This window comes from Hemitrygon akajei, chromosome 8, assembly GCF_048418815.1.
Source record: "Hemitrygon akajei chromosome 8, sHemAka1.3, whole genome shotgun sequence".
NCBI lineage: Eukaryota > Metazoa > Chordata > Chondrichthyes > Myliobatiformes > Dasyatidae > Hemitrygon > Hemitrygon akajei.
This window is the reverse complement of record NC_133131.1, coordinates 27,401,642-27,411,413: the sequence shown is the minus strand read 5'-3', so window position 1 is coordinate 27,411,413 and position 9,772 is coordinate 27,401,642. Positions and strand designations below refer to the sequence as shown.

The window sequence follows — 9,772 nt, the reverse complement described above, 5'->3', positions numbered from 1 at the left end:
TGCCTAGAGAACTGTGTTACCCTTTACCAGGTTACATAACCCAATGAAGGTTATAAATTGGGATCTACAAGAAGAATGATTCATTTGCAAGGCAAACAATGCTTCAAGGTAGAGTTAAGACTCACAGCAAGGAAGCAGTGTGGGGGGGGGTTTCACAAGGAGTCAGCTAATTGTTTAATAGAGCTTCACCATGTTAAGTGATGGAAAGCACTGTTAATATGCCAGCAGGTGCATTACAACGAAGTGCATTTTTAAAAAGGCACGTAAAGAAACAGTTGCTCGCTGTCATTGTATTGTGAGATTACAGCTTCTTACAGAAGTCACTTGCCAGAATCAAACTGACAGCAGGATTATTGCAAATAGCTGTCAGCAGGAGTGTTTCTTTTCATTAAAAAAGGTCGTAGTTCATGCCCTGCAACTGCTGACCGGCTCAGACATGAAAGCTTTAATCTATAGAGTCAGTGCTGGGTGAGTAATATAGTAATTCCTGCAAAAGAGTTATGCATCTTCATTCTATGATACAGTGGAGCATTAGGTCCCATTAAAACATCCTTGAAAATTAACAGCCTGTCATCTCCCCAATGATACAGTACTTCCATCTGCAGATGGTTACAATGTGAGTTATTAAAAGTCTGGATTCTGATTGAAGTAGGAGCACTTAAGATGGAAAGCAAAGACCTATTTACAGCACTGCGGCTGGATCAGCTGAGTTGGAGTAATCAGCTGTCCGACTCTGTTTATGTCACAGTGACGTCCGCAAGCTTCTGTCCATGAGGCATGAACATGCAGAAAATATTTTCAAGTCTCACTCCTAAAGAGGTAAATGAAACAGTAAAAGAGACACAACTCATCTACAGATTTAAAAATAGTTCTGACAAACAGAACAAGGTAAGAAACTTTTATCATCCAGCAATAATGATAATATTATCTCAAGCTCCGAGTACTTATTTTAAAAGTAATCGTTTGACATAAAAGGAATTTAGAAAATCAGTGTTTCGTTTAAATGGGATTCTGATCAATGATAGATTTTATTTACCCTCATTGCTCGGGCTTGACTTCAATGTTATGTCAGCAATTTAAGAGAGTTTCTGTAATATTTTAAACCTTACCCCTTTCAGTTGCAAGATGAAACAAACTTTCTAAATCAGTATTTTGAAGGGAGCATCATGCCTTAACTAGCCATTATTGACAATAGAAACGTTAATATTCTGCCACCAATTTTAGAGTATTACTAAACCTGTGTTTGACATTGTAAATCAATTACCCCAGATGTAGGTATTTGCATCTACCTGAAAACTGACCTCATTTCTGTGCAGGGTGTGGAACCCTGTAATGCACCATAACCTCCATCAAGAGTCTAAGTTACGAAAAGGTTTGTCTCAAACTTATGAATCTATAACTATTTTTTATTTAATGAACCAACACCTGCAGGAGAATGCAAAGTTTATCTATGATAAATAACACAAACCTCTTTAAAGGATTGACTTCATTAAAACTGTGTTTGAAAGCAGAAGAGGCATTTGAGCTGAGTTTGCGTTACATCAGGGCATAATTGAATAGCTGTATAATCCTATTTTTTAATATCTTCTTTAATCAAATTTTATTTATGTTGAAAATAATTGCATGATACTTCTTACTAAAGGAACATGTTCTTTTACATTTACAAAAGTCAGTGCCGATCTCAGTATCTGTAGATGAATTGATTATAAATTGATTTAGACAAAACACTTAAGCCTCTCATGTGCTTATACTGATTATTTTATGATAACATAGATCATAGATCGGTTATTACTGATTATAACGCTCGTATGGTAAAGGTTATACTGAAGTTATTTTTAACCTCCCCCAATAGCTTCCTGAGATATGATCCTCGATCAGCAACGGGGCTTAAAGTTCTGAGCCATGCAGAATGAATAATGTCAGCACTCCAAGGTAATTTCCCTCCTCAATTAGAAAACCATCCAGTTAACATGAAATTAATCTTTACTAAGCATCCACTATAATCATCAGGTCAGTAACTTGAGTCCATGGGAAGGCTTTCTTTGCTTTAAAGTTTTCTATCTATTTTAGAAATAATATATTTTAAAATTGTATTCTCTTTGTCATAATAATGATCACTGATACAGTTATTAATTAACTTGATAATGCAGAAATCTGAGACAAGTTATTCTTATTATTTAATATTATGAAATTATGTCCCGAGAATGTGAGCAGTTTGGGGGTCCTTATCTAAGAAAGGATATGCTAGCATTGAAGAGACTTAAGAGGAGGATCATAAGAATGACCTGGAGAGGAAAGGTTTAATATGTGAAAAACATTTGATGGCTCTAGGCCTGTGCACTCTGGAGGTTAGAAGAATGGGGAGGGGGTGTTTCATTGAAACCCATCAAATAATGAAAGGCCTACATAGAGTGAACGCTGAGAGGATGTTTTCTATACTGGGAAGTCTACAAACAGTGGGCACAGCCTCAGAATACAAGGATATCCCTTTAGAACAGAGATGAGTAGGAATTTCTTTAGCCAGAGGGCGGTGAATGTGTGAAATTCAATGCCATAGATGGTTGTGGAGGACAAATCATTGGGTATATTTAAAGTGGCGGTTAAAGGGTTCTTGATTAGTAAGGGCATCATAAGTTACACAAAGAAGGAGAATGGGATTGCGAGGGATAATAAATCAGCTATGATGGAATGGCAACGCAGACTCAATGGGTCAAATGGCCCAATTCTGCTCCTATGTTTTATGGTCTAATATAAATAAATAAATAAATAAATAAATAGATGTGTAACCAATAAAGTTTTACCCCCCTAATAATAAATGCTAATCAGAGTGGTTGCAATATGTAGCATGAACCTCATCTTGGATATACATGAAACATTTTTAGATTTGGATGTATTCTTGCAAGAAAAAGAGCAATCATTAAAATTAACTCAGACAGATGAAAAACACTCAAGGTTACTCTGTGTGCAACCTAGCAACAATTCAAGTATATGACTGAAATTCATACTTTGCAGTTCATAGATTAAGTATTATTGCCAGCAGTTATGGCTATGACTGTCGTACTTAAAGAGAGAGTCTGTGGAAAGTGGAATTAAACCAAGTATGATATTCAAAAAAGATCTCATCATTCTCTGCAGGTATGCTTTCCTCCCTAACCGCCCCCCCCCCCCCACCTGAAAGACTATTGACAAGTAGCTGTCAAATATTGTACAAAATAGAATAATTTCCTTTATACCTCAAGATTGAAAATAGCTGTTAAAATGGCACTTATATTCACAGGCTTAAATGTGTGCTGGGTTAATTTATGATTGTAAATTATCTTTGCTGGAGGTTATTGATTCAGTGCTGGGAAATAAGATGAGAGGAAAGGCATTGGTAGGATTGCTCTACTGAGAGCACACAGCTGGCTAATGGGCTGAATGGCCTCATTTTGTGATTATATAAATGTATAACATGGTGTAAAATACACTGCTCACTTCAGAAGATTAGGTTTAAAATAAAAATAAACAGCAAAAAAAACAAATTTCAAAATCCCAAAACAAAATCAAACACTGTTAGAAGATTAAAACAGGCTGAATTGCATTTGTAGAGAGAACATATACTGTAGGTTAACAATCCAGGTTTGAAACCTCTGCAAGAAAGGCATCAGGTTTAAAGTATCCCTTGTCCACTTTAAAACATTTACTCCAGCATCAACAAGCACTGAATGCTCTCATTGTACATGCAATATTTGATTAATGTATTTTATTCATAATCATGATATATGTTCATGTGTTACTTATTCCTTGGTGTTTTGAGAACTTAAAATTTACAAGATATTCGGCCTATAAAAAACACTTTTCCTAATCCTTTGTGCAATTCTCTCTTTATCTTAACATTTAAACAACGGTTGATAACAAAAAGAGCAATTATACTTGTAATCCTTATAAACAATCTTTCTTTGACTTTGTTAAATTAACTTTTATGACTAATTAAAGAGACAACAAAGCCCAACTTTTGGACTCTGGAGAGTGACATCACCTTTTATACTGTGAAAGAGTCCGCAAATTAATTATACCACTATTTCACTCGCAAACCCTCCAAATTAAATCATAAAGCATTTTTGTATTTAGATCCCATTAGAATTATGTAGATATTTAGTAGATAATTCATTTTATATACCATTATAGTAACAAGATATAATTCTTTATCTGACCCAGTTCTTGCTACTCTTAAGAACTACAGCATCTGCCTTGATACTACAGTGAAGAAGCCATTTTGTGTTCTGATATTAAAGATTGATGTAGTTGGCCTGCATAATGATTCATTTAATACCTTAGGCATGAATGAGAACTTCAGTTGCTACCTATGGAAATATTGATTATTTTTCATGAAGGTCAAATTTTAGGCTCTAATGATTCATCTTTGGTATACTTGGGCGTATGTTCACCAGAATTAACAGACCAGGACGATCTGACATTCACTTTGGATATAAATGTGAAATGAAAGGATTCAGAAGAGGACTGTCAGAGAAAACACACCATGTGAGTCCAGAAATTTCTACAATGATTAATGCCACATAGCTATTTCACACTTGCTGTTTACTGCCCTTCCCAGCCCCATCATTGTATAAATATGCAAAGACTACCACTTCCTCATACTCCTGCCAAGTTGTAAAATGTCTCCTGTTATCATGCATAGTAGATCCTCACTAAATAGCAAAATCCTTTATGGGAAGTAAAGTGAATAGATAGAAAGATTTGAAAAGTTATCTCTGTGGAGTAGTGAGATTTCTTTTGTCACCAAGGTACATTGGATGTAGAACTGAGAGAGCCAAAACAAGATTTAAAGGGTGAATATTAGCATAAGATCTTGGACTATTCTATTGAGGGCATCGAAAATTTTTCATTGAACTTTATGAAACTGCAATGCTGGACATCTTATATAACAACAAAAGATACTGGTAAAGTAGTGTCTGTGGGAAAGAAAAATCAATAGCGTTTTATCAGTCAGAATGCTTCTGATGTACTACTTAAAGTGGTGGGGGTCTCTATGATTTCCAGCTGCCAATTCTCTCCAATATTCTGCACACTTCTTCTTAGAGAATCTCATTTTTATGGGACGGTGAAATGGTACTTCCTACTACAAATATTTCTAAATAGCAAATTTGAAGGACTATCAACAGCAAACACATTCCACATCTCCCATAGTTGATGGCTCTTTGCTTTGACAACCATATTGATTCTTTGTAGTATTACTCAAAGCCTACACCACAATTTTGTTCTCCCATATGCTCACAGAGCAAGCCAATAAATATCTGTTTTTCAGCCTTTAAAATATCATGCACATCTATGAGAGGTTTGCGGCACGAATGATGAGGGTTTAGTAGCACTACAGATTGACATACACTGAAACCAGTCCACTAAAATCCAGTAAGGGAACATGTCAGAATCAGAATCAGGTTTATTATCACCGGCATGTGATATGAAATTTGTTAACTTAGCAGCAGCAGTTCAATGCAATACATAATCTAGCAAAGAGAAAGAAAAAGAATAATAAATAAAATAAAACATAATAATAAATAAGTAAATCAATTACGTATATTGAATAGATTATTTTTAAAAACGTACAAAAACAGAAATACTGTGTATTAAAAAAAAGTGAGGTAGTGTCCAAAGCTTCAAAGTCCATCTAGGAATCGAATGGCAGAGGGGAAGAAGCTGTTCCTGAATCGCCAAGTGTGTGCCTTCAGGCTTCTGTATCTCCTACCTGATGGTAGCAGTGAGAAAAGGGCATGCCCTGGGTGCTGAAGGTACTTAGTAATGAACGCTGCCTTTCTGAGACACCACTCCCTAAAGATGTCCTGGGGTACTTTGTAGGCTAGTGCCCAATATGGAGCTGACTAGATTTACAACCTTCTGCATCTTCTTTCAGTCCTGTGCAGTAGCCCCTCCATACCAGACAGTGATGCAGCCTGTCAGAATACTCTCCTTGGTACAACTATATAAGTTTTTGAGTGTATTTATTCATATGCCAAATCACTTCAAACTCCTAATAAAGTATAGCCACTGTCCTGCCTTCTTTATGACTACATAAATATGTTGGGCCCAGGTTAGATCCTCAGCGATCTTGACACCCAGGAACTTGAAGCTGCTCACTCTCTCCACTTCTGATCCCTCTATGAGGATTGGTATGTGTTCCTTCATCTTACCCTTCCTGAAGTCCACAGTCAGCTCTTTCATCTTATTAACATTGAGTGCCAGGTTGTTGCCGTGGCACCATTCCACTAGTTGGCATATCTCATTCCTGTACGGCCTCTCGTCACCACCTGAGATTCTACCAACAATGGTTGTATCGTCAGCAAATTTGTAGATGGTATTTGCCTAGTCCTATGCCTAGTCCTGTGCATTTCCAGAAATTTTGTTTTTATTTCTGAATTTCAGTATTTATTACATGGCTACTTCTAAAATATATCTAAAATAAGGAATTCAACCACATTTATTTTATATCAGATGCAATATCAGTTGCAATTTTCTTCGAGTATCAAAGAAATTTCATTTTTAATTACAAATTTTTACATTTAAATGGAATAGTGTATTCAATAAATTCAAAAGCTATAATCAAATTTTGGACAATTATTTCAATCATATCTCATGCTATTCATATTACCAGATGAAATAAATTAGCCAGTTCTTAAATTAAGAACAAAAACTCAGTGCTAAATGGTTATAAATTCCCCAGAATTTGCTGGCTTAAATTCTAAACAGAAGCAATACTGTGTGTAAATTTAACACAACAGCTTAATCCAAAGACTCTTTTAGATTATGCAAATTAGCCTCTAGATATAATCGTTCTCAAACTGAATGTGCACCTGAAAAAAATACATTTTAGATAATGCAAATTAGCCTTTGAATAAAAACCTTCTCAAATTGAATTTGAGCCCTAAATATTTTTGTCATAGAGTATAAAAAATGCACCTCCTAAAACATTGACTGCATAAATGGATATCCCCCCCATGTCTTTTTAAAACTTAATATAGTTCTCTTCCAACCCATTTTAAATAAAAGCTAATAATTCTTAGAATGTCTCATAAACCATGTGCTTACTTTGCAGATTTAAGTTGTATTTATTTTAAAACATAAAAGCAGCTTTTTAGTAAGGCAAATTAGCCTTAAATAAATCAACTTTATCTACATTAATTTACTAGTCGTAACAGTAAGAATTCTGCAATAGTCAATAATGCAGTCAGGCTTCAATAAAGTTAATTAAATGATCTTGATAACAGTGAAGTAAGAGTAATTTAGTTTACTAGATTCAGGTTTTATTTATATATATCAGTGATATATATATATATGTATGTAAGTATATGTATACACACACAGAGATATATACACGTACATATAGATATAAACTGATCATGCTCAACTTGCTATCCTTCATTCATTGTCCTTTTGCAAACCACCATGTTTTTTTTCCCTTTCAGTTCTTCCCACTTTCAATTCCTTCGTATCTCATATTATTCCTAGCCCACTTTTTACTATAAGGTCCAAAACTGATTTAGTCCAGCAATTTCCTTTGGACCCACTCACAATATATTTCAAAGTGCAACTCTTGACACACTGACATAGGATTCACCTTCCCTCAGGAGTTAGAAAAACAAATAAAATAAAGAGACAGGGAAGCAAAATAACGCAAGAAAAAAATTAGTATGATTCAGATCAGATTATTCTTTTAAATAAAACATCAATGAAGACATTCTTTAAATACGTTGTAATAGCAACGTGTTAACATTTTGTAGCAATCTAGAATCTCTCCATTGATTGGATAATTCTTCCATTGTTTTACACCAGCCTTGCATTTGTGGGATTATTTTTTCATCATTTTGTTCATAAAATCAGAATCACCTGCACTCTACCAGTCCATTGTTTACCATAAGTTTTCTACTTAGAATGGTTTTGTACGTTTTGAAAAAATGAGATTTCCAAACTAAAAATCGTTTTAGTTATACGTAGGCAGTTTGTGGAGTGTTTTCCTGTTACCTAGGCATGAATATTCAGGAGATGAGTGAACCTGTAGGTGTTTGAAAGGTACATATTGCCAGCTGAACTTTGAACACTCTTCTGAGTCATAAGATCTCTCTTTCTTTTGTAGCAATGGCTGAGGTGAGAGGTTTAAATAATTTGCCCTTTGCTCTCACTTCCTGGAGTCCTTCAATTGGTGATCATTCAGGTAATGTTGTATAGTTAACTAAAATGTCCATTCCAGGATTGAATGTTCTTGCAAAATGAAATGACTATCCACTGTCAAATTTACCTGGACCTAGTTGAACAGTAAACAATTTTCCCTCTCAGAAAGCAAATTTTTTTTGAGGAGGGAGTCAGGGCAAACTAAATAAACCCAGTCTGTTCAAGTTACAAACTTGCTTGATCTCTTTATTGCCTTATAACTAACCTAATCTTTAATGACAAATTATCAGTTCATGAACCTTGTTTCAAAGCTTTAGGCTAACCACTCATACTTGTCTTCCAACAACTGCTTCAACCCTAAATACACATTATCATTATTTCCCCATTCTACTTCACTTCAGACACAATGATAAAAGTCACATTCACAAGGCCTTCCACTTCCTCATCTAAAGGTATTGTTTTATGTCGCGGGATGTAAACTTCAATGACAAAGAACAACTGAAGGATAAGAAACCACGTCCAACAGTAGGATACCCAGACTCTGGGTAAAAGATTGGGTCTTAGTATTCATGTCACTTGTCCAGTTAACCTCCAGGTGAATGGTGACCTCAGAATACAGATGGGGACAGCTTATGATGGTAACACTATTGAGCATGAAGAAGAGGTAGATGGCCATTGGCTGCGTGGCTTGCTTCTTGCCATTGATCAACTATGGCTAAATGTTGTCTTGGTTATGCTGCAAACAGGATTTGTCTGTTTCAGTTTCAGTAGAGTTTCAAATGTAATTGATTATAATGCAACCATCAATGAATGTTCCGATATCTGATCTGAAGGAAAGAAGGTCATTGATTTAGCAGCTTTAAATAATTGGGTCTAGGATTGAGAAATTCCTGCAGTGAGGTTGGGACTGGATGATTTTGCCTCCAACAACCACAACAATTTTCCTTTGGGCAATGTATGCTTCAACCAGTCGATTGTTTTCTTCTCAAAGTCACTTCTTAATTTTAAAGGCTAGTATATAAAATTGGCTGAAGACTGATAACATGATACTGGAAATCTCAGAAATAAGCATTCATTTGACACTTCTGGCTGAAGATGGTGGCAAATGTTTCAACCTTACCTTTCACACTCAAATGTCGGCTCTACCATTATTGAGGATGAGATGTTGTCAGGTTTTCCTCTTGCTTCTGACAATGTTTTAAAATATTTTAATTTATAGCTGGGTGTGAGAGGATTGCAATACTGTATTTCTTAACCAGGTGTACTGCAAGGTATTTTAACTGTTTACAATGCAAGTAGTCCTGTCCTTTCGGTTCACAAACACACACACAAAGAATTGCATACCATTGAATTATACAAATGGCACTTATTATTGGGTTTACTTTCTGCTGTCCCACCTAACTCTTCCTCAAGGCTCATTCAACTACAGCTGATCCCATTTATCATCAAGCAAATGGCTAAAGGGCAAAGACTGCGTGTTAGCCATCATCTGTTTACCGGTGTGCCTAAAGTTCTGTTCACACAATGATCTGTTGTGCCTCTGCTTTTTCAATTTATTGATTTATTAATATAGCTCATTAACTACTACTGCTCTAGAGATTTATTAATT

The 9,772-nt window shown here is 35.4% G+C and overlaps 1 long non-coding RNA gene across 1 annotated transcript; it reads left to right on the top strand.

The window, feature by feature from the left end:
- The first annotated feature begins 804 nt into the window (after positions 1-804).
- Positions 805-4,871, top strand: LOC140731748 (uncharacterized). The gene is made up of 4 exons (XR_012099905.1): positions 805-888; positions 1,270-1,372; positions 1,853-1,932; positions 4,431-4,871. It is a non-coding gene; the product is annotated as an uncharacterized lncRNA (long non-coding RNA).
- Positions 4,872-9,772: the final 4,901 nt, after the last annotated feature.